The sequence below is a fragment of the Spodoptera frugiperda genome, chromosome 16 (genome assembly GCF_023101765.2).
Source record: "Spodoptera frugiperda isolate SF20-4 chromosome 16, AGI-APGP_CSIRO_Sfru_2.0, whole genome shotgun sequence".
NCBI classification, from domain to species: domain Eukaryota; kingdom Metazoa; phylum Arthropoda; class Insecta; order Lepidoptera; family Noctuidae; genus Spodoptera; species Spodoptera frugiperda.
This window is the reverse complement of record NC_064227.1, coordinates 5052200-5077955: the sequence shown is the minus strand read 5'-3', so window position 1 is coordinate 5077955 and position 25756 is coordinate 5052200. Positions and strand designations below refer to the sequence as shown.

The 25756-nt window shown below is 33.9% G+C and overlaps 1 protein-coding gene across 10 annotated transcripts in view; it reads left to right on the top strand.

Moving 5' to 3' along the window:
* Positions 1 to 323: 323 nt before the first annotated feature.
* The window catches only part of LOC118280644 (uncharacterized), an 86210-nt gene continuing 60777 nt past the window's right edge, over positions 324 to 25756 (top strand). For 5 of the 10 annotated variants that reach the window (XM_050699652.1, XM_050699648.1, XM_050699649.1 and 2 more), the window contains exon 1: positions 873 to 1150. The gene's annotated coding sequence lies outside the window, so the exon portion shown is untranslated. Of the gene's footprint in view, positions 552 to 814; positions 1151 to 25104; positions 25124 to 25756 lie in introns of those variants that run through there. The other 5 variants (XM_050699645.1, XM_035600918.2, XM_050699646.1 and 2 more) reach the window with 5 other exon arrangements.

Here is a 25756-nt window from a genome sequence, read left to right as displayed (position 1 = left end):
CACTAATTATTACTTTAAACAACAGCAGAATAAAAAATCAATCCTCCCTTTCTAAGACAATTTCCAAAGGAGAGGGGTAGTTCTACAAAGATTAGCAAAATCAAATCCCAATTGCGTTACGAAGCAAACAGATGTTATCGAAGCAAAACAAACCCCGCGACGTAAGACAATACTAGAGTAGTGCCCACGACACCGCGCGCATGTCGAAGGTCAGAGCGCGCACAAACGCTCCAGTTTCCAAAAGTCTTTTACAAAAAAATCATCCGCATTGTCGAGCTTACAGTTAACCCTAAACTAAAGACCCTTTCTTAGTTTTTTGGCAGAAAAAAACGGCGAGCGGAGACGGCGGGCGCGCCGCGACTTATTCGTGGCCGGGCGGTTGCAGCGCACGGTCGCACCTCTAGCTCGACTCGGCCTGGAGCGCGGGAAAACTCGCGCCGACCCAACAACCCGCCACCCGAGGTTTCCATCTTTAAAAATAATCCACCGAAACGCATTCGAAGAATCGATCATATTTTCGATAACACTGTAACGCCGTGTTTATTATTATGGTTCGTACAAATTAAACCGCGTATTGTTTTAAATATTTCGACATTGTCGGAATCCTATTGTGTGACTGTTAATTGTTTAATGTTTTGCTTAATCTAGGGCTTTGTCGAGATGAATCCGTTTGGGTTTACATTTTTGTCGTGATATAAACAATTGATAATTTCGCGGAGGAGTCGAGCGTAGTTTTTATGAATGTTTTTGCGTACCGGCGAGTGGAGGGGGAAGGGTGGGGCCTACGTTGACTCGTCCCTCTCCTAGTCCGTATTTTGATTTAGTTTCTGAGTCTTACGCAGATGTGGCAATTTTTTCAGTCGCGTGAGTAATTCGCGCGCGGCTGTTACATTTGCCGTGTTTCGGATCATTATTTATTTAGTTTCGATTTCTCGCGAAGTTACAATTATAACTTTTTTTATTTCAGATAACTGTTTAAATTAAACTTAGTACAAAGACTATAGATTTGTTGTATAGACTGTGTGTTGTAAACTGTGTGACCAGTGTGTGTGTGACACTATGGATTTATGGTGATATAAACAGAAGTGACATTGTGCATGACCACTGCGATCATACGAGTTCAATTCAAGTTTGGATGTCTTAAAATAAGGTAAGAATATTTATTTATTATTCTAAAAATAATTACAATATTTTTATTTGTGAAAAAGTGCACCAAAATAATTCAGTGTTGGTTATTTATTGGTTAACGTCAGTTGAAGGGTTAACTTTATTTATAAACACAAGAAAATAATTTTAGAACTATTTTTAAAAAGTTTGGTTAGTGTTTTTTTTTAATTTGATTTATTTTGTTGCACTTAAATAGTTTTTATGCCTACTTATTAAAAATAGTATTTAATAGTAGTGTTTACTAAACAATAATTTATTTATTTAAAAACACAACGTGACGTAGATATCGTTTAATTTTTTACTTACTTACTGATAAAAATAAAACAAACTTACTTATTAATCATTTAATAAAATTAATTACTTAACATAATCACATTAGCGATTTAGTAGAATAAAATATTTTAAATAGTTATTGTTTAGATAGTTATATTTTAAATTGAATATAACATAGTATGTAGGTAATAGATCTAGGATTTTGAAATAAATTTATTAATTAGCATTAATAAGATAACATAAACATTAACAACCCGTGTCAGAGCAAAGCTAAAAATATGGACCTTCTCTATAAATTTGTTTAAACTCACACAATAGAAAATACATTGTGCCTCGTGAAGATCTGAGTTCCAGTACACCATGGCTTAAATCATATCAATGATTGAAGGACTAATTAATCTAAATGATATTTTTTTAATATTAATTTATATACATACTTCAGAATCACCGAATTTTCTCCATTGAATGATAAATATAACCAAATATCGCAAAAATATCTCTAACAGCCATACTCAAGAGTCATTTAAAGTTTACTTATCCCAGTCCCTAGCAATTGTTTTCGATACAGAAGCGTTATTAAGGAATAATTTAACTAATCATTAAATATCTCTGAATACAGTGAGATCAGTTAGCCTCTCAACTATCGATACTATAAAACCTAACACTAACTAAAAATAATCACAGAAAAACTCCAATAAACTTTTAAAATATTTTTTTTTTCAAAACACAACATTCTTCCGATATTCATCTCGAAATTTCGAACTTGAAATTTTTCTCTTATCTCTTGAAACAATCAGATCTGATACTGTGGAACATCTAGTACACCATAGGTCACAGGTCGTGTGGTTAGAAGATCAAGCCCCGTCAGACACGAGTTCGATACCCGATTCAGTCATATCTTTAGTTATTTGATCTGACAATTGAATGTAGTTTATTGACTTTTAGGTTAGAGTTTGAATTAATTTTCATTTTAATTAGAACTTTGATTAGTTTCTTGTAAATATGTATACACCTATAATTTTAGAATAACTTTGGAACGAGTCAAATAGCTTGACTAGAAGACCGATCGATAGATTTTTAAAATTGCTTTGTTTTCAACAAATGTGGACTTTTAGTTTAGTTGAAATAAATTATTTGATTTTGTTTATTTTCCGTAATGGTCTTTAGGATATGTGAGCATTGTCAGACCTTGTTTCAGAGTTTTCTTTTCAGTATAGAATTTGCCATTTCTGTTTCATGTTTCATGTTTAGTATGAAATGGTTATTTAAATGCTAGTTTTTATTAAATCTTCTTTATAAATAGAGGTCTGTCTATCTAAATGGTCTATGATTAATTTCTAGATGACATTGCTTAGCTAATTTTTTAATTAGATATTTAACGACCTCTTATTTTAAAGATAATTGATAGATGTATATTTTTATTTAGTAAAGAGTTAAGAAGAAGATTTAAATGAATTTAACAAGATATAGGTAATTGTTTTCATTTAAAACTGATAGTTGAAGAAATAGTAAACTTTTCAATACTTTAAGACAGAAATAATAGGTCCGTACTTTATATGAAGTGAAATAAAATAAAATTAACCAGTCTTCGAAATAACAGTTTATAAAGTGGCCACTGCTGACCAAAGGCCTCTTCTCACACGGGGAATGTTTGAGCAATAATCACCACTCTTGCTCAAAACGGATAGGCCGAGTTGACGTGTTCATCACATAATAAGATCTAATAATAAGTTCTCCTAAGATATTATTTCTAATAAGATTCTTATAATAAACGCGTTCAGTTATCTTCTCAATAAAATATTAATTTAAAACGTTATAATATAAATGTATAATATAAATTAGCAACGAACGAATAAATTAAGTTACAAAATTATTGCTACACAACAAAAATTAACTCAAGTGATCAATTTTATATACTAGGTACTGTTTCATATTAGTTGATTAGCATTTCAAAAATAGTACTCTAGTTTAAAAAGATCAAGGTTGCCTCTTAGGTACCTAAAAATAGACTATTTTGTAGCCTAGAATAAGCTATGTGCACTTTCGAGTGTAATTAAATAATTAAAAAGGCGCGTACTCTTTTTTGTAGTAAACAAAAAAATTATAGGAAACTGATTTTTGTTCTTATACCTATGTTATTAGTGATTTAACTGTGCCAATCTCCAAGTAGTTTGCTAAGCGTGGAGATTAGGGGAAATCCCTCTAGAGTAGCCTTTGTTTAGAAATTATTGTATTTGGGCTGATAAACGGCTGTTTTTTAGGTTTAAGAGAATGCTTATTTACTTTTAAAATCTTTTTCTTTTATGTATGTAAAGTTTAAATTGATTTCTCTTAGTTTTTATTTGATACAACATAATTAATTTATTACAGATTGATAGATTGACAATATAATAAATCAAATAAAAACCGACATGATTGAGTATATTATGTACATATGTTTATATAAACTTCATATATTAATCTATAATTTTAGATTTCTAATTCATTTTAATGAAAGTAGGATAAATTAATTTACATTTTCAAGCTTTATAATTCAGTTATAGCTCGTAATAATCCATGGCTAGACTATCGCCCAAATACTGAAATGCTACTCAAAATTTAAGTTGTACTTAAATCTCGTGCTATCTCTGCCATTTACAAAGAATTTGAGACAGAACTATATTTGAGAGAAAGTTAAAATTGAGTGGCGTTTGAGTATTTGACCATAATTATGAGTCTCGTTTATAAGATAGTTTAACTACTCAAATTTAAGTTGTACTTAAATCTGTTAAAATAAAAAATATAGTTTATACACAGGGTGTGATAATTATTAATACCTACTAATATGTCTGACTGTATGTCTGTCTGTCTGTAAACAAAAAAAGCAATTGAAACTGAAGTTAATAGAGACGTAGCAAAAGTTTTTAAAGATTATTTTGGCAAGACAATATGCTTTAGATTATTTGGCAGGCATGAAAATTCGCTGAAAGATACATTGTGTATCATTGGTGCGCTGAAAAATATCTTCATTCGTTTATTCTTTTTAATTACATTGTTATAACCTTTGGTGTATTGTTAGAAGATTATTTTGTGTAGTTGAAATGTAAACAGAGCGACAGCTGTTCTTCAATAAGGGGTAGACAGAGAAACATAGATTTCTCTTATAAGTATTCTTAGTTACTTCTTATAAGAAAAAGTGTATTAGAATTTGTCATCATCAGTTGGCATTATACGTCAAATGATTAACAAAGACTGTCTTTATAGAAGGTTTCTTTAAATCCCTATGCTTGGCAGACAGATTGGGGATAGCAGTTAGGTCATTGAAAATTAAGAGGATGGTTATTATGCGCTTTTTTCGGTGACTCGTTTTAGTATTAGGTCCAATCACAAGGTACTATTTTAAACTGGTAGTTTGATACAGAAAAAAGTATTATAACGCTTTGTACAACCCGAGAATTGAAGCCAAAATGTCTTGCTCAACATCTGACTATGACACTAATGCAGTAAATTAATAGAAATAGTTAATTATCACTCTGAATTAGATCTAATTAGGCTTAATTTCGAAACAAGAAGTTGCACTTGCTATCTCTGTCGTTTTAAGTGTAAATAAAAGAGATAGCAATACTTCAAAGGTTACCTTAAATTTAGAGTGTAGTACATTGTAAAGTTTTTTGTTTAAATTCCCCAGTTTTTGTGCTCAATTCTCGAAAACTGCTAAACTAAATGAGGATAAATCTAAAGTGTATTCTTTATATTTGTTTTTGTAATAAAATCTTCGTATTTGTAGAGAATATTATGGTTAAAGATACTAGACTTGTTATAACGTCTCTTTTCCATTGAAATAAGGTCGATTATTCTATATCAGTGCTGAGGTAATAGAAATGACTAATTCCTATAAGAATTTGAGCAAAGTATGCCAAATTATCATAAATACTAAAATTTATAATAGTCAACATTTGTTTTCTGTCATTTTGAGACTTATTTAAATAGACATAGAGATAGATTTATGTTAATTCTGATATAATTACATATCATAGATATTTACCACTCAAAAACATTATGTAGTAAGTAGATAGCAATCTTAGTTCATAAACTAACTACTAAATCTTAACACATTTTTTATCCATTCACAAAAAAAACAAATACAGCCATAAATTATTGCATTTTGTCAGCAATTAAGTGTGCAACAAACTTTATCGATGAAATGCACACAACCTGTATATATTAGACATAATTATTTCAACCCTATATGTCTATACGAATTTATTATCCACCGATAATGGTTGACCAATCATAAATTATGAATTAAATTATTATTTTATGCAACACTTCGCTTGCATTACGCGTGCAACACCAAAAGTGTTGCCAGAAAAATTCGTCCTCAAAAACTATGGATAAGGTCGGCCATGTCCATTCCGTTCATTCGGTCACTCATTCATACGGCCATCGGTCAGGATTTCGACCGGAAGTGGCCCTTATCAGGCGGCGGAGATGACGTCACGAGCCACGAGCACAATCAATGTGAGCCGAACGTGATTGTTATATAAATAAAATATATATTTTTTTCTTAAACTTCTGAGTAAAACAATGCAAAACGGGAAATGTTTGAGTTTACGCAAGATAAACAACTCGCGAATGTAAGAGGAAGTTATAATTATGTTAATGTAAGTCAACAAACAGTTTTACTGACCGTACAAAGTTTACACGCAGTACTAAAGATAAAGAAACTCCGACAAAATGGTCAATAAAATTAATTAATATTTTTTTAAAGGGCAACACTCGTAAATTCGTTTTAAAACATCAATGGGCGGCAATAGACAGTTCGAATGCTCGATTACGATAACATTCAAATTTCAAACTTGGAATACTATCACGCCGATTGCTGGAAACTTGTACGTGTGTCATATACTACCTTCCATTGTAATTCTGAGTAGCTTTCCAATAAAAAATACATTTCCTAATTTACTCGGCTCCACGTAAGTATTGTGTACGAACAATGGACCTGACTCACGTCACGTGATTCATTCAAATATCGAATCGCTTAAACGATTTCGATAAAAGTGTTCGATTCTCAAAAAGTTCTGATTTGATATCGATTCAAGCTTTTGATTCGGAATGGGAATTTTGAATTTCGATTGTTTTGCGATTGATTGAGCTTACGGTTTTGTTTGTTTTTTTTTTAAATTGCAATTGGAGTGAATATAGGTACAGTATGTAAACCTAAATCTTTTAAAAATCTCCAATCCGCTTGCTAAGGGTGGAGATAAAGACAAGCCCTCTTATGTAGAGGTCCACAGTTCTGTAGTGTAAAAGCTGTTGATGTCTATTTATTCAATTCAATTTTAACTATGTATAATTGAATAATTACTGTACTATAGTTTATATTTTTATCAAGCTTTTAAAACACACTACTTATATTCCAGACTCCGTGCTTTTCTTATTAGTCTAACTAAACAAATATGTTCAGTATGTAATCTTTCTAATAAGAAAAATACCAAAATACTGATTAACAGTAAACTTAACAAGTGAACTTAAAATGAAATGCGGCATCCGTTAAAATATCAATATTAACAATTAACAAGTATTTGAACAACTGTTTCATTGTTTAAATAGAATACTAATTTTAAGAATTAGTCTTGCATCAGTAAGTAACGCTACACTAATAGTAAAGCTGAAGATTAAGTTGGTTTGAGCGCGATCATCTCTAAAACTGATGGTTTGGTTTTGAGTAAACTTTTTTCATTTTATAGATCGATTTTTAAGGACATAGAGAAATTAGATATGATTCTAACATTATGATCAACATCATCGTTATCTTTGAAATAGCTATCAAATAAAATCAAAACAACAAAGATTTTTAAAATGTCAGTCTTTACTATGTACTTATACTGAAAATTTGAAAACACAATAAGAAATAAATGGAATACCTAAACATGTACATAAAGAATTCAGATCCCCTGACCAAATTACCAACGATTACTTTAAAATACTACATAAGTAAGTACAATAATTATGTGCATAATTTGTAACGTTAAATACTAAATAAATATGGCTACCATTAAATCAAACACACTTTAGTTTCCCGACGAGAACCAGTGTCTGTCTGTCCGTCTGTCTGTCTGTCACGTCAAGTAAGTACCATTTAAGGTATATATTAACCACATAAGGCAACAAATAGCCAATTAATTTATCGATCATTTCTACGTATATCGATACTGAAATGGACAATTTTGTATCGATTTTTCTTAGTTTTTAAAACGTGTCGTAGAGCTTAGGTATTGCGTTTGATATCAATTTCTATAGCAATTTATTTTACTTATGGTCGCTTTTTTATTTGCAATATTTTTTAACTTTGTAGTATGTAATGAAATTTAGTTAAATAATGATGTAGGAATTCCAGTTCAGTTGCTTTATGGAAAATATTTAAAACGTAACTGAGTGTGTAATTTTGAAACAATATCAATGTTTATTTTTTATGGTATAAGCCAGTAAAATAGCAGACGGATTACCATCAGGTGATCCGTAAGCTAAGGTGATAAGTAAGGTAAGCTATCGCTGCCGCCCATGGACACCAGAGGCGTTATCAATGTGTTACCGGCCTTTTGGGGGTTAGGAATTTAAGGGTTGTTGGGGGAATCGGGGATTTTTTTTTTGAGGCGTTACGAAGTTTGTCACGTCAGCTAGTTATAAAATACTTTTTTGTTATTTCCGTTATGTCTTAGTGTTAATTGAAGTATTAATTTAATTATTATAGCTTCCTAAATGCGAAGAAAGTATTACGGAGGCTAAAAATACATTCAACAGGTTTGTCTAAAGCTACAAATTTGTTTATTTTACATCATCGCCAATTTAAATGCAAATGTAGATCTATAAATAAAATGGCTACAAAACAATACTAAATAACTTTATCAACAGATAACAAGCGTTAATTTATTCGTTATAAACTTTATTCTCAAACACGTGTTGAGTAAACCCAATACAAACAAACATACAAGACAAATATTATTATTATACTTTGTATCGAATTTATTCGATTTTGTCGTCGCATAATTATCATAATAAACGGACACATTGCAAAATCGTGCAGTATCCACATCTCTTTCCCACCATATCTCCCTCTCGCTCCACACATATGCGATTCACGTAAACCAATTACCGAACCATTTTCACCCTACACCCTTTCAGATAAGATACTCTTTTCTTCAAGCAAACATTTTTCAAGAACACAGCTGCGCTTTCATCCTGCATTCAGACAACGATCTTATTTATAAGCACATAAGCTCTCTTTTGTCTTGTCCCATAGTAATCAATGAGGCACTCGCGATGAAATGCGAAATGGATTATTTTTTCAAAAATGGAATTAAGAAGAGACAATAACGTTCATTGTTTTTAAAGATGGCGGCGGGACGGGTTCAAATATGAGATTATTACTTGTGTGTTTCGCTTATGATAATTTTATAGCCTACAAAGGCACAATAGCGAGTTTATTTTAATGCGAAATTATTATTGAAGTTATGCATTACGAAAACGGAAATCCATCTTGTTATTCCGGTTATAAAAAAAAAGCTTTAAGAGTCTTTCAGTAACAGGAAATGTGATGTTGTACGTCTTTCTTCGTAAGTACAAATTAAAAACAAGTTATTTATAAAATTCGTTTTAGCAGTAGTTATTACAGCCGCGAACTTTTTCTCTAACATGTCGGAATTTTTATTACTATTTTAGACACTTCGATTTTATTGGGCGATATAGTATTATGAAAAAAAAAAAAAATGTTTAGATTTATCCTCGTGCCTACCAATTTGTTGGGAGCACGCATTTATTTTTAATGTTTGCTAAAAAAACGCCAATAACTTTATTTCGTAACATTTTTAATATACCAGTCATTTTTAATATCATAAACAACATCTACCTTTGCCTCACACACCAGCAATAAAAAAAAAAACAAAACGTCAAAATGAAAAAACGTCAAGTGTCATCACAGGAATCGTCAAAGTACTTGACCATAGTCATCTGGGCACAGCTGCCATATAGATTAGTGACGTGGCTCAACTTCCAGAAAGCTGAATAGTGTAGCCAGTAATTTAAATAGAGCAGTTCTCAATTGGGGTTAATTCTCGTGTTTAAGGAATATGTGAACGTTTAATTATGAGGACGGGAGGACGGGAGGACGGCGAGAAACGATATGGCGCAACACATTTTGTGTACTTTGGTAATCGATTCAAATTAGACGCGATATGTCCGAGCGGGAGTCTGATTGGATGGATTTTTTTTGAGACATGTTATGATGAAGATGTCATGTAATGGAGTAGCTTTTCAGAAATTTCAAAAGAGTAAGATATTTAGGGGTATTCATTTAAGTTTTTGAAGAAGCTCTTGTCTTATCCATGCTGTATTTCTGACAACTTTTATTCTGAAGAAGGTGCTCATTTTTCTTCCTAAAATCTTGAGATTATTACCGTATCTTATTGTATCTTAGAACGAAACAGCTGTTGAAATGAAATATTCTTCAACTATACACCTATAAGAAACTTCACCGATTCTTTTACTCCAATTCGCAGAATCTTTCGACAATGACTAGTTTCTATTACACATCTAACAGCAATTTCTTCATCAATCCAGTTCCGCGTGCAGAACCTAACGAGATCAGACCAAGATCTCAAGAGAAACCACACCCAATAAACACAATAAAATCAATTTGCTCTCAACCAAATAGTTTTGGGGCCGTTAAAAACTTTCGAACCAATCCGGAAACTTCAAATTCTAATAATATAAAGAGCACGTTTGCTATCTACTTACATCACAAGACTCGTTTCGACTTTTTACCGAATCGTGATCCAACTTTTTGTGGAGAACACATATTCAGATGTGTAATGACCAATCTCCGGGCGTCGAACAAAAAAACCGTAAGAGATCATTCGAGGCATTAATGCATCAGTTACTAAACCGTCAGACGCATGCCCATGCGCATCCTTAACGCATTCATAATAAGAACAACAAGTTCCATTTTCAAACGGACGAATTACAAACACGGGGAGCGTTCCAATGTAGCTTTCGGTTCATATTCAAATTCATGTTTTGAAAATAGAACGGGAATGATTCTTTATGATCCGTCCGTGAGTAGGGATGATTGATTTTTTTAGTTACAAAAAAGAATCGAGTTCATATTTTGATGTGAATGCGAGTAACGATTATTGAGTCGATTTCGGTGAAAATGTATGACTTTCTTGTTGATTGATTCGATTATTTTGTATAATCGAGTGTTCATTAGGTTTATAAGCTTGCTTGTATCGATTTGTCACGAGTTGTTGAGTTGATGGCCATTGGTTTATTACGCTCAATAATGTGTAGGAAGCTTAATATGAGTAAACAAGTAGTGTTGTAAAAAATATTAGTTGCCAATACATATTTGTGTGTCTTGCGTAATTTTATGATTGATGGATTAATATTAGTTTTGAAGTACTTTGAACGATTTCCGTTTAATGTTTTTGAATGTTGAGTTGGAAGTTTATTGCCCTTTATACTTGTGTTTTTTCTAAAATATTTACTAAATTTGAAGTTCTTGGTTCGAATCTTAGGTTTTGGGAAACATGTATCGAGTCATCTTATAAATGCGAAAGCTTGTGTGCATGTTTGTTACTCAATCACGTTAAAATCACTGAAAGGATTGGGACGAAATTTGAAACAGAGTTAGATTGTGGTCTGAAATAACACATACGCTATTTTATATCGCGAACGCGAGCGAAGCCACGGACAAAAGCTGGTTTGGTTATAATAAGTGACCAAATCTAAAATCATGAGTAATAAAATAACCATATACCTTTTAATACTAATTGTATTATACCTAAATGAAACCTACACTTCGGGGAAAACAGATATGATACCTAGGTATCACTTAAATTAACAAGGAATACCTAACTAAATTGTGGTTTTAAGATAAAGTAACTCCTTTTTAAAAGGCTAGCAACGCACCTGTGACTTCTCTGGTGTTGCGGGCGTTCATGGACGGCGTTGATCGCTTACCATCAGGTGACATGTTTCCTTATTTGACACCTATTCCATAAAAAAGTAGGTAACTCTTTATAGAAACCATTTAAAGCTACACTTAGGTAACAAAGTATAATTAAGAAGGAAAACAACATCAAAAACACTTAAGTTAAAAACTGAATTATCTCATCAATCTGTTTGTTAAAATAAATACTTCAGTTAATTCCGTTCGTTACCAGCATCCCTCATCTCGAACACTGAGTCACGCTAGACATCTGATCTGTACAGGAAATTAGATAAATACCGAGAAAACATTTTGAATTTCAGCACATTTTATAACTGTAACGGCGCCTACGCACGTCCTATAGTATCACGCATTGTTTCGTAAAAGAAAACGAAAGATTGGTAGCGTAGCAGAGTTTAGGGAGTTTTTGACAGTTTAGGGATGTGCTTAGTCGATTTTTGTCTATGATTCGGTATTTTGACAGTTGTTTCTTTTTCTTTTTTTTTGTGTGACGCAGATGTAGGATTTAAGTTCAAGTGATTGGTAGTCGTGTTAGCTACCATTTAGACTACTAGGGAGGTTATAACCATCTGTCCAATTGACGGTAATTAAAAAAAATCGGCTCAACAAGCACGGGGGCGGTCTTGACACGCAATAAATTCTTTTATATACATTTTTAATTAAGTTCAAAACATTGTGGATACTAGTCCAAGCCATTCGGGGTCAACACACTTGGAAAACATAACTACCATTCTATCTTGACCTCTACATACCAAGCTTTTGTTTAAAAACGCGTTCCAGTTTACGCTGGCTTTCTCTGCGCACACGCAGCGTGGTCACCCATCAATCAATGGGATCATATCGCCGCCGAAACCAGCCAGCCACGTCTAACATTATGATTTTATAAGTTTGAGTTATATTTTATTTAAATTTTCGGTTGATTGAATGTTTCGGTTCCGAACGCTGCGGTTTTACGAGTTTAGTTATAAGAAAGCTTGTTTAAATACTTCTATGATTAATATTAATAAAATGTACGTACATATTTGCAATTCTAATACAGCAACAAGTAAAGAGAAGTGAATATAAAAAAAAAAACGGAGTTATGATTTGTACGAGACATGTTCCAGCCGCGTCACTCATCTCGTTCGATATTTGAATACGTTTCGAATTTGGAACACCGGCCAGTAATATGAACTTAGTTCGGTTCGTTTTTCAAATTGCTTCGCTTATATTTTGAATGTGGAACGTTCGGGTGGATAAGAATGTCGTTTCACGTTAATATTGAAGACGCAACGTGATTTTTTTTAATGTTTGCGCTTGTGTCCACTTGTCTAGACGTTTTTTAGTGGACAATAAATTGTCTCCGGCCGTGGTATTGTCATGGTTTCTTGTATGAAAGGTGTGATAGAGAAATCGCGTTTCTGTAATTCCGTGCGCGTTCACAGTTACGTAAGTTCGCGTATTGTGTATGCTGACAAGTTGACTAGGTGTGCGCACGCGCCAACTTCACGTACGGGCAATAACGCACGCGGGGTGGCCGGCACATTCTTTTACGAACGAACCATTCATAGATGAAAAACGTTCATTCCAACGATATGCTAATATTAAGGAGATTGAATGGAGTTTTCAAATGAATGGCTTTTGAAACATCTTTGTATTGATGGCACTTAGAAACCTATACAATGCTTAGTATTCTTTTAATTTAAAAAAGTAAATGATTGATACTCACACACACACACACAAAAAGAAGTAACTCAATCAATTCAATTTGTAACATTCAAATTCAAATCGGAAGAACATTCTAAAAAAAAAACACTACGCATAAATATTTACCAACTCGAATACTTGGCTTTTGAGCACATTTAGATTAGCCAGCACCACGTAACAACGCATGCCATAAATTTGTACGCATCCAACATTTCTTTGGACAAATTGGACTTAATTTCCATACATAAGTTGATACTAGAGGTCACATCTTAAAACAATGCTCAATGAAGCAGGGGGGAGGTGCTAGACCTCAAAAGAGGGGGGGAGGTGTAATTATTCGCCGCTAGCTCGCGACCACGCCCGCCATTGTGACTTAGTGACTTTAAACATGGGTCTTCAAGTCCTCAAAACTTTGACTTTCGAAGTCGTTGACGGGTTATATTAGGTGCTTATGGTGTTGAGAAAAATGTTTATGGGATGGAATGATGGTGTAATCAAAGGGTTTTGTAAACAAATGCTTTCGAGTTGTTACTCAATCTGTTTGTGTTACAAATGATTTTTAGTTTTGAACTCTTATTGAGTGAGTGGTTGTATCATCATTTTGTGGAGTTCATTGTTCCTATTAGAATTCCATTTTCTATCTATAATATAAAAATAAGTCGGGTTTTCCTTCCTGACGCTATAAATCTAGAACGCACGAACCGATTTCCACGGTTTTGCATTTGTTGGAAAGGTCTCGGGCTCCGTGAGGTTTATAGCAAAGAAAATTCAAGAAAAATGTCAAGAGAAAAGCAGGAAAACAGGAAAATCATTGGTGGCGAAACGGAGTTCGCCGGGTTTGCTAGTTTTCTATATATTCCAGTTTTCTCTTAATAATGAAAGAGATGAATAGCATTGTCCTATTTTGGTTAGGAGTATGACAATTACCCTGTCTCTATCAGCTGTTAATTCAAACCTTTATACCTTTGTGCTAACATTGATCACTCTCGGAATGACAAATTAGTGATTAAATCATCTCCAATACTAATTAGTCTCGCAATACATTTAAACCATCAAATTCTTGTTTGAACAAACTAGATCTTTGAAAGCCATTACTCACTTTAAGTTAGATTAATTAACAGATTACATGCTTAAACACATTCCACGCTAACACACACACATAACTTTAAAACAAACGCAAACAAATCACTCCACATCACACACGTAACTACGGAACCACTTAAAAAAACCTACCATAAATAAACTAAAGGCCCATTAAACGCGAGGATTATCCCACAATCACGAGGAACCCTAAAATATGAATCCATCCGTCTGCTTGAAGCCCATCAATATAACTTATCTGGCTGGAAACCACTCAAAATGTCTATTTTTAAGCCAAATATGATGGCGAGGTTAAATGTAAAAATTGTTCATATCTCTCGGCGTGTGATTGATTTTATTACTCCTGCGTTGTATCGTTATGTTGGTACTATGTACAATGTACATGGTTTTAACGGTTTTAGTTGTTTTGTTTCGAAGAATTCTGTATTTGAATTTGAATTTTTGAAATAAATATAAAATGATGGCTGATTGTCATCGGCGAATGTTTCTTTTTTTATTCGGAATTTGATTTGTGGATGTTGGATCTCTATGTGGTAGGGGTTGAGTAGTTGAGGGAAAAATGTGTTTCTTTAAATACTAACTCTTAGTCTTCTTAGGCTTTTATGAGATTTTTAGTTATAATGTAAGGATACAATTAGGAAACACAACGAAAAGTCCACGAACTTTTCTTTTAAGACTTTGTCTTCGGGATCTAACAAGAATTGTAATAACTCATTCTAGGATTAACAAAGGGAAGAAAAGTCTTACTTTACTGGAAACAGAACCCACCAATAACAATAATCTTAAAACATAATGGAACAACAAACCAATATTATCGATATAATCGTAAAGATTCCCGTGAACTGACAACGTTTACTCATAAAAGCTGAAACAAAATAAACAATTCGCTTTGAATTAGTCATCGTTCGAGGCGGCCTGTTTCGTCTCAATATTGTACGCACATCTGCCACACTTATTATATGTTCCAACCAGAAACGTATCATGTTTTTATAAATATTCGAGGGTAGATCGAAAATAACGATACTCGATGTAACTACGCACATCACTACACTACCAACCTAATCATAGAATTAGAATCACACCAAATTCAAATTCAAATTCTAAAGATTCGAAAAAAAAAAGAATAAACTCTTGCAAGAATGCAAACTACATTTAAAATTCAAAAAGAGAATCGAGCTTCCTTTTTTGTGACAAGAAGCTAATTTATGCCTGTAACTTGTTCGTATAGACCACGGATCTGCTCAAGAGCTTTTTAATCTTTCTGACACCAAAACTAATTAAATTACTTCGGAGGCTAGTCGTACGCGGCCCAGAGGTGATAAAGTCAATAATTCATTTAAAAAACGGAAAAGTAATTAATAATTTTTATAAAAAGTCTACAGCTTCGGCGCTCTCGGTAGAATTGATTTTCAATAAAATGAATATTCGTGTCGCGCGCGGTGCGACACTCGCCCCACACTCAATCACTAGCCGCCACTCGCTTATGAATCTGGAATTTGACCGTTTTTAGCCTCATTCCAGAGTAGCAAATTAAAAATGTAAGAATTCTCGCTTGCAAAAGGAATTTATATTTTATTTCATTTCATTAAATCCGCCATCTTTTGTTTCCATGGCCCGTTCCGATCGGAATTCATATTTTTCTGTGTTTTGTTTCGGTTTGCGAGCGGCGTATTGTTTTATTGTTATGTCCGTTCTAAATGTTTCGTTTCTCGTTCCGAACCGAGTATTAATTATTTTCTTATTTTTGATGAATGCGTCCGCCGACGTATTTTTAAGACGACTTTTAGCGGCGATTAAGAGTCCACAACAATAATTCGGCCTTTAGAAAAGCAATCACGATTTTCATTAAAATTCTGCAACGCCGTGGTGTTGTTAAAAAATGTTAGATGTATTGATCTCCTGGTGAAATCGCGGTTGCCAGTCAAGATTAGTCTGCGGCCGACCGAATACTTACTATGCTTAAACTATTAAACGCAACGTCGAATCTGAACAGACAGAGAGATACGTATCGTTTACCGAAAATAATACCGGCCCGTAATCTGACATTCTCATACGAGAGCCCGGAGCCGTTACGCAAGTGACTTTCCGCCTTCCGACAACAAGAGGGATTATTCGTTACTCATCAATCTTAAATAGACACGGACACTCCATTGTTCCCGTGACATTTAGACGAATTTATAAATAACGCCGCTGAATAAATTCTGTCACTGTCGCTCATACCTATATAACTTTAATTAATACGCGCGCCGTGCATAATTCGGAGGATTTTAAAATCCGAACGTAACGCGACACGGCCGCGTCCGCACACGCGTCTGATTGATACAATTATAATTTATTCCAAATTCAAACGACACCCGCGTTTGAATGTGGAATAGAACGCATTCCTAATTGTTGGCATACGCTCTAGCGCTATTGGCTGATACGTTTTCGTATTTCGAACGTCTCTTTGTATTCGAATTTAGAAAAGCGGATTATTTTGCTTTCTTTCTTGACGTTTCGTTATTGTGTGCAAATGTAATTGTTGTTGCGTCTGGTTATTGGTGTAAGTACGAGCGTCGATGGATAGTTTCGTCTCGCGGCTCGCGCTCACATCCATCCTCCATGACGATTACGTCTGATACGTCTCAATAGTGACGGATGTGTACAGATCTGTTATTTAGTTAATAGATCCGCGAGGATTTATCCAGTAAACATCATTGATTTATAAATACGCCTAATTGCAGCACGTCACATGTTTTCGTTCCTATTTCAGGTGAGGGATGACTAAATGAAAAATGGAACGCATGCTTGTATTGACGCATCGCGGAGTAACATAAGAAATGCAAGTAAACAGAAATTGCATTCCGTGTAATGTATTGTAACGTTGCCAATGCTACGTACTGCCAAAATTTTCGTCGTCTCTCCGGATTTATAGCCTATATATGTTTGATGTGAATGTGACAATTATTTTGTTTGTGTCATATTATAATGGGCGTCGTTAGTTTCAGTTGAAATGCTGTTATATTCTAAGGTGTCAGGACGGCCGTACAACAGACGAATGTCCATTAAAATTATCTGCGTGAAAATAAACACACAGTTCCCAGTAACACTGTAATGAGCATTCTTCGTAATCAGATCAAAGCTTTTTTATTGTGTTTAAATTTTTTTAACTCATTGTTATGGCAACACATGTCTCATTTTCAATGGCGTCTTTCGGTCTCAAATTTAATTTTGATAATTATTATTTAATTCTATATTCCAAATTTAAAATCTGGAACGTCACCGTTATAAAACCGTTAATTTTCAAAATGAGAATTCTTTATTCGATATTCGAGATTCAAATGATTCGTGTGCGTTTCGCACCTAACACTGGATGCAATGAACAGTGGGATAATAATGTTCTAGAATTAAATCGTATCTAAACTGTAGTGCGCCGCTCGAAATAGGGCGCGTTTGCAGCAATTATTTTAGCTCTGTCTTTCTGAAAATTGGCAGCCGTGTGAGATCTTTTGCGAACGGTATTCGGTTGGGAAACCGTTGTAGCCGCGACCAGCCCAACCTGACCCGCGATGCGCCCCCCACGCCCTCAATTTTACTAGAAAAACAACCAAAGGGGATATGTCAGCTGTAACTGGACGGGTTTTATAAATAAAGTGCCCTGATATGCGAATAATAGGTAAGTCTGTCCGTCAGCGTTTGTTCGACATGCGTACTGTACTCTACGCCATTTTATTTTTGGTCTAAGTTGCATTGGCTGTTAGGCCGGACGATTTATACTAATCATTAGTTATTAATTTAATGTTGATCCGAATGAGCCAATATTTTAACATGTTTACAACTTTTCCCTGCGTCTACACAACATAAACTGGACTTGGCAACCATAAAGCGACGAATTCAAGTTATTAAAACTTCTTTTTATTCAATACAACAATAGAGCATTTAAAATTAAAAAAAGTCGAGCATGCCCATAAATGTGCGCTATTAATTTCTGCTACAATTTAATACCATAGAGAGAAATCGAACAGAAAAAAGTCCAACCAACGCCGTCGCGCGCTGAAAATTTACATTTGTAATCAGAGCCATTAACGTCGACAATAAAATGCATTGACATGCGTTAGAAAGTGACGGAGCTATCGCGCGAGAGCGAGTCAGACGCTCCTCGCGGAGTAGCGCCAGACACAATAGCGGCGCGTGCACCGAGCGAGCGAGACGCACGTATTGAGACAAAGCGAGATAGCCACAGGTTCGTCAGTGTACCTCCGATTCAATAATAGGTGCGTTCGGATTTTATGCGTTTGCGAAAAATGCACTCAGATTTATCGTTTCGCTTTCCGCGTAGTCTATTAACAGTGTACAGTGGTCGACTCCATTTTTATTGTTTTTGATGTCTACACAATGATTTTATATCGACACGGCCGTCACGGGTGACATCTACTTGGCATGCCATTTGTAAATATTGACAGATGAGAAAAATCTATTTGTAATGTTACATTTAAACTTAATGAGGGTTATTAAGGATAGAGAAAAAAAAGATCACAAATTGTATGTAACTAGCATTCCTGTAACGTCATAAATTTGACGTATACGCATGAAAAAAACAATACAATAACTTCTAAGTCCGCGGCGCGCATACAAAGTGTGCGCATACGCATAACAGAGTGCGGGACAGGTGCCCAGGCGCATTCTCGCGCGTTGTGCGAAAACGAGAAACGCCGATTAAAATGAAATACGCGACGTACGCAGGTTAATTAATATTATAAACTATTTTAGTTAGCGACGAAATATTGGTATAATTTATGAGTCTGGATTTGTGGGGGATTAAGGGGGGTTTGTGATTTACTTAGCTTATTGATGTTTTGAAATATCAATCGTCTAACTATTAATAATGATCAATCATACAACATTCTTAATTTAATGAGAAGTTACCTATAACTACAGTCTGCATAGATGACAGACTAGACAATTTCATTTCTAAAACTCTTTAAAAAACTTCTGTCATATTTCAATAATTAAAAATCAAAACCCTTAAAACATGAAATAACCAAAAAAAAAACATCCATTTGAAGCTAAACCAAATCATCAATAAAACCTTAAACATTAAACACTTCCAAACAACAATTCCAATACGAAATATTCAATTAATTTGTTCGAAAGTTCCCTTAAAACAATATTGACAATAACATCATTAGAGAACAGCACGTAACATAGGATTGTTACATTTGGAATAACAAAACGCATCTCCGCAAATAGATAGCCGTCTGCCCAGCTCCGATAGAAGTGTAGAAACACAATATATACTAGTATTGCTAACACTTATATTAACGAACTAGCAAACTATTGGATTTTATACGTTATTAAGGAATTATTTGGAATTAATATTGGTAATGGAAATTATTTTTAATGGCAATATAATAATAATTGATAAAGCTGGAGTGTTTTTGTGCCAGTTTAAAGTTGACATAAAAGTTTGAATTTAGAATGCGGAAAAAGACAATAGGTATTTATTTTTTTGAAATTAGAACGCTTAGTTGTTGAATAATTAATCTTAATTTTCTTACAAAATACGTAGAGAGTATAAAATACACTTTTAAATAAGTTTACAGTTTATTTTTGTTATTCTATACAAGAATAATACTTACTTCTTAAGCTAGGATATTCATATAAGATGTAGCTTGCGGTCAATATAACAAGAAAAACTAATCTAAACTAAACTCTGTCACTCTGCAATTGCCTAAATAATTTCTTTTATTTCTAATCTTTACCAGACTTTAAATCATCAATTAAAATTGCTAACGCAAACATCAAAGTCACTAAACACACCGTCTCTTAAACATTTCCTTCAACGAAAAAACAAAACGTACACTTAAAAGTTAACGTTAACAAAATAATTTACTCATTACTTTAACCACACACTTACGGCAGCGTCTTCGTCTAACACAAACACTAAATCCCACCTTTGTACTACAAATTTAAGGTTGATATTCGTGTAGCAAAATTTCACAAACAATTCAGCAAATCACGAATGACCAGTGCAACGTAACAATGTGGAAATAGTAGTGTTTATAGTTGAAGCCATAATAAAGTGAGTTTACAACTGTTTTATTAACACTTATCTCGTAAGCTATGACGATTGTCTTTTAGTTACCCGTTTTGTTTACTTTACTGTTCGTTATTTTGCTATTTTGTTTGTAATTTTGTTCGTTTTGTCTGGTGCGTTTTGTTATTGCATTGATTTTTGTTGTAATTGGATTGGTAGTTGTAAGTGAAGTGTGGTGGGTTAAGTCCGCACGGAACAATTATTTGAACAATTCTTTGTGTCGTTCCGGGTTTCATGGGTATACAAATTATGACTATAAAAAACCTACGACAATCTAGTACAGAAAAACTATTATTCTAAGTCAAGAAAATCTTGGTATAAAATGCCACATATGGAGAAAAATCTAGTGTCTCGGTAACGTTTTTAAAAAGTAAAGTTTCTTTAGTCAACACTAAACCGATATTTAGTAAACCAAAAACAAAACCCCCTTTGTCTATACTCCTTATACATTTTAATAACGTAAATATTGTCTATTCTCAATAAGGTAAACGTCACAGTTATCATCCATCCGTCGACGAAAAAATTTCAATAACAAAAAAACCGAAAAATTTAAACCAGGAATTCCGAGCATAAAGAAATTAATATTCATGTTTCCTCCAACACAACCCGTATATGGACTACACAAAAATCAAACACACATCTGTAGTGCGTTTTTTTCTGAAACTTAACAAAGACACCTAATGTATTATGAAACCGAAACCCAACGTGTGTTCGGCTGTACTTCCTTTAACAATCCCTCACTTTCCTCCCATGTTCCACATCCAATGCTTCCTCAAAACACTTTCAAACACACCACCCACGTACAAAACCTTCAATGTATAACGGCCACAGCGATGTTATCACATGTACCCGGTGTTCCGTCTACAAGGACATTCACCCTACTTTTTTTACGAATCCCATCTCATTCTTTTTTCGAATCGTTTTTATTCGATTTTAATTGTAAGGGATTCCTTTTTTAAATAATGTTGACAAGTAAAAGGATTAATTGTTTTTGTAATTCGAATCTTAGAACATTTTTTTTTCGATTAAGCTTAATCATTGTTCATAATTATTTAGTTCTTTCTTTTTTATTTGTGACTTATTTTTTAATGTTTCTAAATTAATATTTTCAAAAATCTGAATTCAATTTATACCTACGTTTATTAATATTCAGAATATAGTTCGACATTTACAATTTCAATTGAAACGCGCCAAGAAAACAGAAAACAGTTAAATAAGTTTTCATGATCGATTGTCCACGGTACGCCACACGTTTCAATGGAAACACTAATACCACAACACAATTCACTACGCAGCCATATTTAATATAATAAAAAAAAATCTATAAAACCCTTTAGAAAGATCGTCTATTCAATCAGAAATATTAAATCTAACGCCCGCCCGCATAATGTAAACTATGACTAAAAATATCGTACCGTACCCCTTTTGTAATATCAAAAAACATTACCCTCTCCCCTAACTTAAAAATTGTACGAGAAAATATTAAAATAGTCAAAAGAGTTAAATTTAAAAACGGAGGGTAGACAAAAAACGTACTGGCTGTAATCTTTATACCAACACAGCTGACGATTGTACAATAAAACAAGTTTTTCAAATGAATTCTAAGATGACGGACGTTTTAAATCGACTAATGGAAGTAAAAAATGCGTTTCGTTCACTTTTTTTGTTGATTTATTGGTTTTGTAAGAAAATGGATTCGCTTTGCGTTTTGTTAAATTAAATCTCTTGGCTTGTAATGCTCGTGATTCGGTGTTTAATCCACGCCCTATTGAGGTTTAACTTAGATTTTGGAGCAGATTTCTTAAGCTGTGCTATCAATTATTATACTACTGTTTTAATTATTATAGCTGCTTTATTTTGTTACAAATGCTATTAAATTCAAAATTCGACCCTCTCACAGAAAACACAGAAAAAAAAAACATTTAGCATAATTCTCTATTCAAATATATTTGTGACAAATGACATTAAAGTTTTATAAAAGTCCACGCATTGTTGTAAAGCTCGACAGTGGCAAAGGGAGCGCATGACGAAAGCAATTTAAAAATGGAAGGGTTTCACTTTTCGTTCCAATTTTAAAAAATGAACCCGCGACGAGTGATTTGACGATTCGGACGGGATTGTAAAATGAATTTTATGATGCGAGAGGGAACTAGCCATTTTATCACTTTTATTTTTATTTTATTTTTTAAATTTTTTCCTGTGTTATTATACATTTTGTGTATCATCTAATCGGTTCGTGTTTATACAGTCGACGTGGCTATATATCAGTTACTCGTTAAAACCATCTCGTAAATCCGAAATTTATGACATAACTCTTAATAAACTTTGATAATAAATTTGAAAAGCAAACATGTGATTCTAAAATTAAACTGAAAAGAAATGAGTTCTGAAAACGTTCCCAACCACTTGAGGCGTGTTACTTTTAAGTAATTTCACTTGTGTACATAAACCCTCTCCGACTCGCTCCCACTACACACGCACACATCGACACAAACGCAGATGTTGATTCCATAAAATAATATTTCATGTAAAGCACTAACCGCCCGACCGAGGGCGGAAGGATTGCGTTCTATTTTTAAATTTTTATATTTCGAAGCAATTCAAACTTGGTATTTGTACTGGCCGCTTTATGTAACGTTTCCTTGCACGGATTTCAATCACAGCAGAACGCGCTCTCTCATTTCTAAGCCACTCAATAGCTCTAGTAAAGTAAAAGTAATTATTAATAACGTTATACTTCTAACTAAATGTCGAGCCAAAATTGACCTCTAAAATTGTTTGAACATTTCGCTCGTGACCATTCGTCAATTAAATCGGACGGGACTCGTTATTAAAGGCGTATAAAAAAGAAATAAATCTTGAGGCGAGTTTTAAAAAGCTCCGTTTCGAAGTAAAGAATGTTGTGTACAATCTCGGTTCGGACAAAAAAGTGACAACAAATAAAAAACGTCCCGCAACACGGCCGACCAACAGATTATCAGCGCTAAAAGGGTTGCTCCCGCGCTCTCCTCCTTTTGTTCCTTCCAAATTCAAACTTGGGATCCGTACAAGGAGCGTTCGAATGCGAATTCTATTTTTGAATATTCTACCGAGAATTTTTAATTAATGCCGCTCGGCCGCGCTCGTATTTTTAAAATTCGTATTCTGTTTTAAATCGAGTTCGATATTCAATTTTTGCGTTCGATTTCTGCGTTTTTTATTTATGTTGTGCGATAATGACGTTTCGCTTTAAGTGCTTTATTTCGATTGGCGATTTTATTCCGATGTATCTCCTTGAAGGTCGGTAGTTTTAGTGATTAATGGTCCAGATATGTGGAGTGCTTTTTAAACGAAATATTGAATTTAATGATGTTTTGTGGAACTCTGCGATCTGTTTTTGTTTCGACATGCGTAGGCGCATTTCTATAGGCGGTCTCAATGACATAGTCATGTTTCCACATCGTAGATAGTTGCATTATCGATCACTCTGATGCACACATGCACAGTATTTATAATCTTTATAATGTACAAAAAATTGGGTACCGAAGATAAAATTTTATAGCCAATGCTTAAATGACGAGCAATTCATGTTTATTGCATAATTTATATTCCCTTATAAGACGAAGATCCTCGGGTTCGATAAGGCACAGCCTAGCGAAATGTCCCGATGTCTGGCACTAAATAAACAGTTTGAAATATTCTCGTTGTTCGTGTTATTTTAGTCTGTGCGCGTGCACTTTAAATGAGTAACCAATAAGTCGCATTAAGGGGTCACTTGACGCATAGCATCACACGCGGCCAGCATACGCAAGTCGTTGACCCCAATACGCAAATGGGGACTTCTTATTATGATATTATAATCGATATAATATCGAATGCCAGACTCGAGCCGTGTGGATAATAGCCGTGACAAGCTTTTGTATGTATCTCTTGTAACAACGGAGGAAACTGGCCCGTTCTAGGAATATTACGTTGTTGTACGGCCGGGATTATTAATCATTTGTCCTATTTCATAACAGGAGGGACCACACAAATGGTAATAACGCCAAAACATGTAAATTTATATGGGCGTACGTAACAATAACAATCGAGATCTCAGAAATCCTGTCCATCCCGAAACCAGTGTGATTATTTTTATTTTCGACTCCAAATAGTTACACGCGCGTCACATTCGAAATATATTCTTTTTTAATAACATGTTAGCGTCTAGTAATCATTCGTTCACATAATGGCGTTCACTTAATATTCCATTTTCGAAAATATTTGAATCGTCATGCTCGTTCCATTCCATTGTGTCGGTGTTCGGCTATCTGATTTTAAATTTGGAAGGCGATCGATCTCCCATTGGTGGAACGTTTGAATTCGTTACTTAATTGTGGTTCGTGTTAATTAAATTAATTGAAATTGATTTGCGCTTTGCGAAGATGTTCTTGGGTGAGTTGGAGGGCTCGAGTCCTCGGAGAGAACTAATTAGATTACAATAAGTACACAAATGTAACTAGATGAGATAGTATACATACATGTTCGTATACACACACCTATATCTATTTAAATACGTTTACAAATCCAATCAATCTTGAAACATTCCAACCAGTATTGCAGACTCTACTTAGATTCTGAGAACACATTCTATTTCTCAGTCCATTTAAACTTAACAACAACATTTTATATTAGAATCCACTACAATCCTCCATTTCCTTATTATTTCGTTAGCAAATACTCTCTACAGACCGTATCGGACTAATGTTTTCATTTTTGTTTCCAGGTATTTTGCCGAACACCATGTTTAGAAATTGGCGGCAGATATCAGCATCACAAATACGACGTCTTGTCACGAACCTTACTGAGAAACAGTGAGTCGAAACTAAATACTAAGCACCCAAGTATTGGAATAACCAAATTAAATAACAATATAAAACGAACGACACTTTTAAAAATAAACGATTAACCAAAAAAGGAACAATTTGTTACGTCACTTCTTAATAATGACAGGCCACCAACTGTCACGCTAGCGATGATGTTTAAAATTAAATGTCATATTTTCGAATTTCGAATCGATGGTAGACCGCGGAACGAGTGAACTTTTTTATATTTGACTTTATATTTAACTAGCGTATTTACGTTGACGAGAAGTAAAATTTACGTGAGAATGAAGTTATTCGAAGCTATCGATGGTTCAATAAATCAAGTAGACTGCAGAGCCACTGGTTTGATTGTATCTTAAAATTCTTTAGTGAGACGGTCCTTGCAATGTCAATGTAAATTTATCAGAAGCAAACATTCAAAAATATTTTCAAAAAAGTACAAAAAAAATACGAATGCGTTTTGTTTTACACATAAAACCTCGTCGTTCTACACTAGAGTACGTTTAAAAAATATGCTCTTATTAGAATTTTTACCCCTTTGCCTACGCAACATAATTTTATTAAACTCCCCTCGCAGTGAAGGATGAGTTTATTTTAAAAATGGAAAGCTTAGCTCACAAA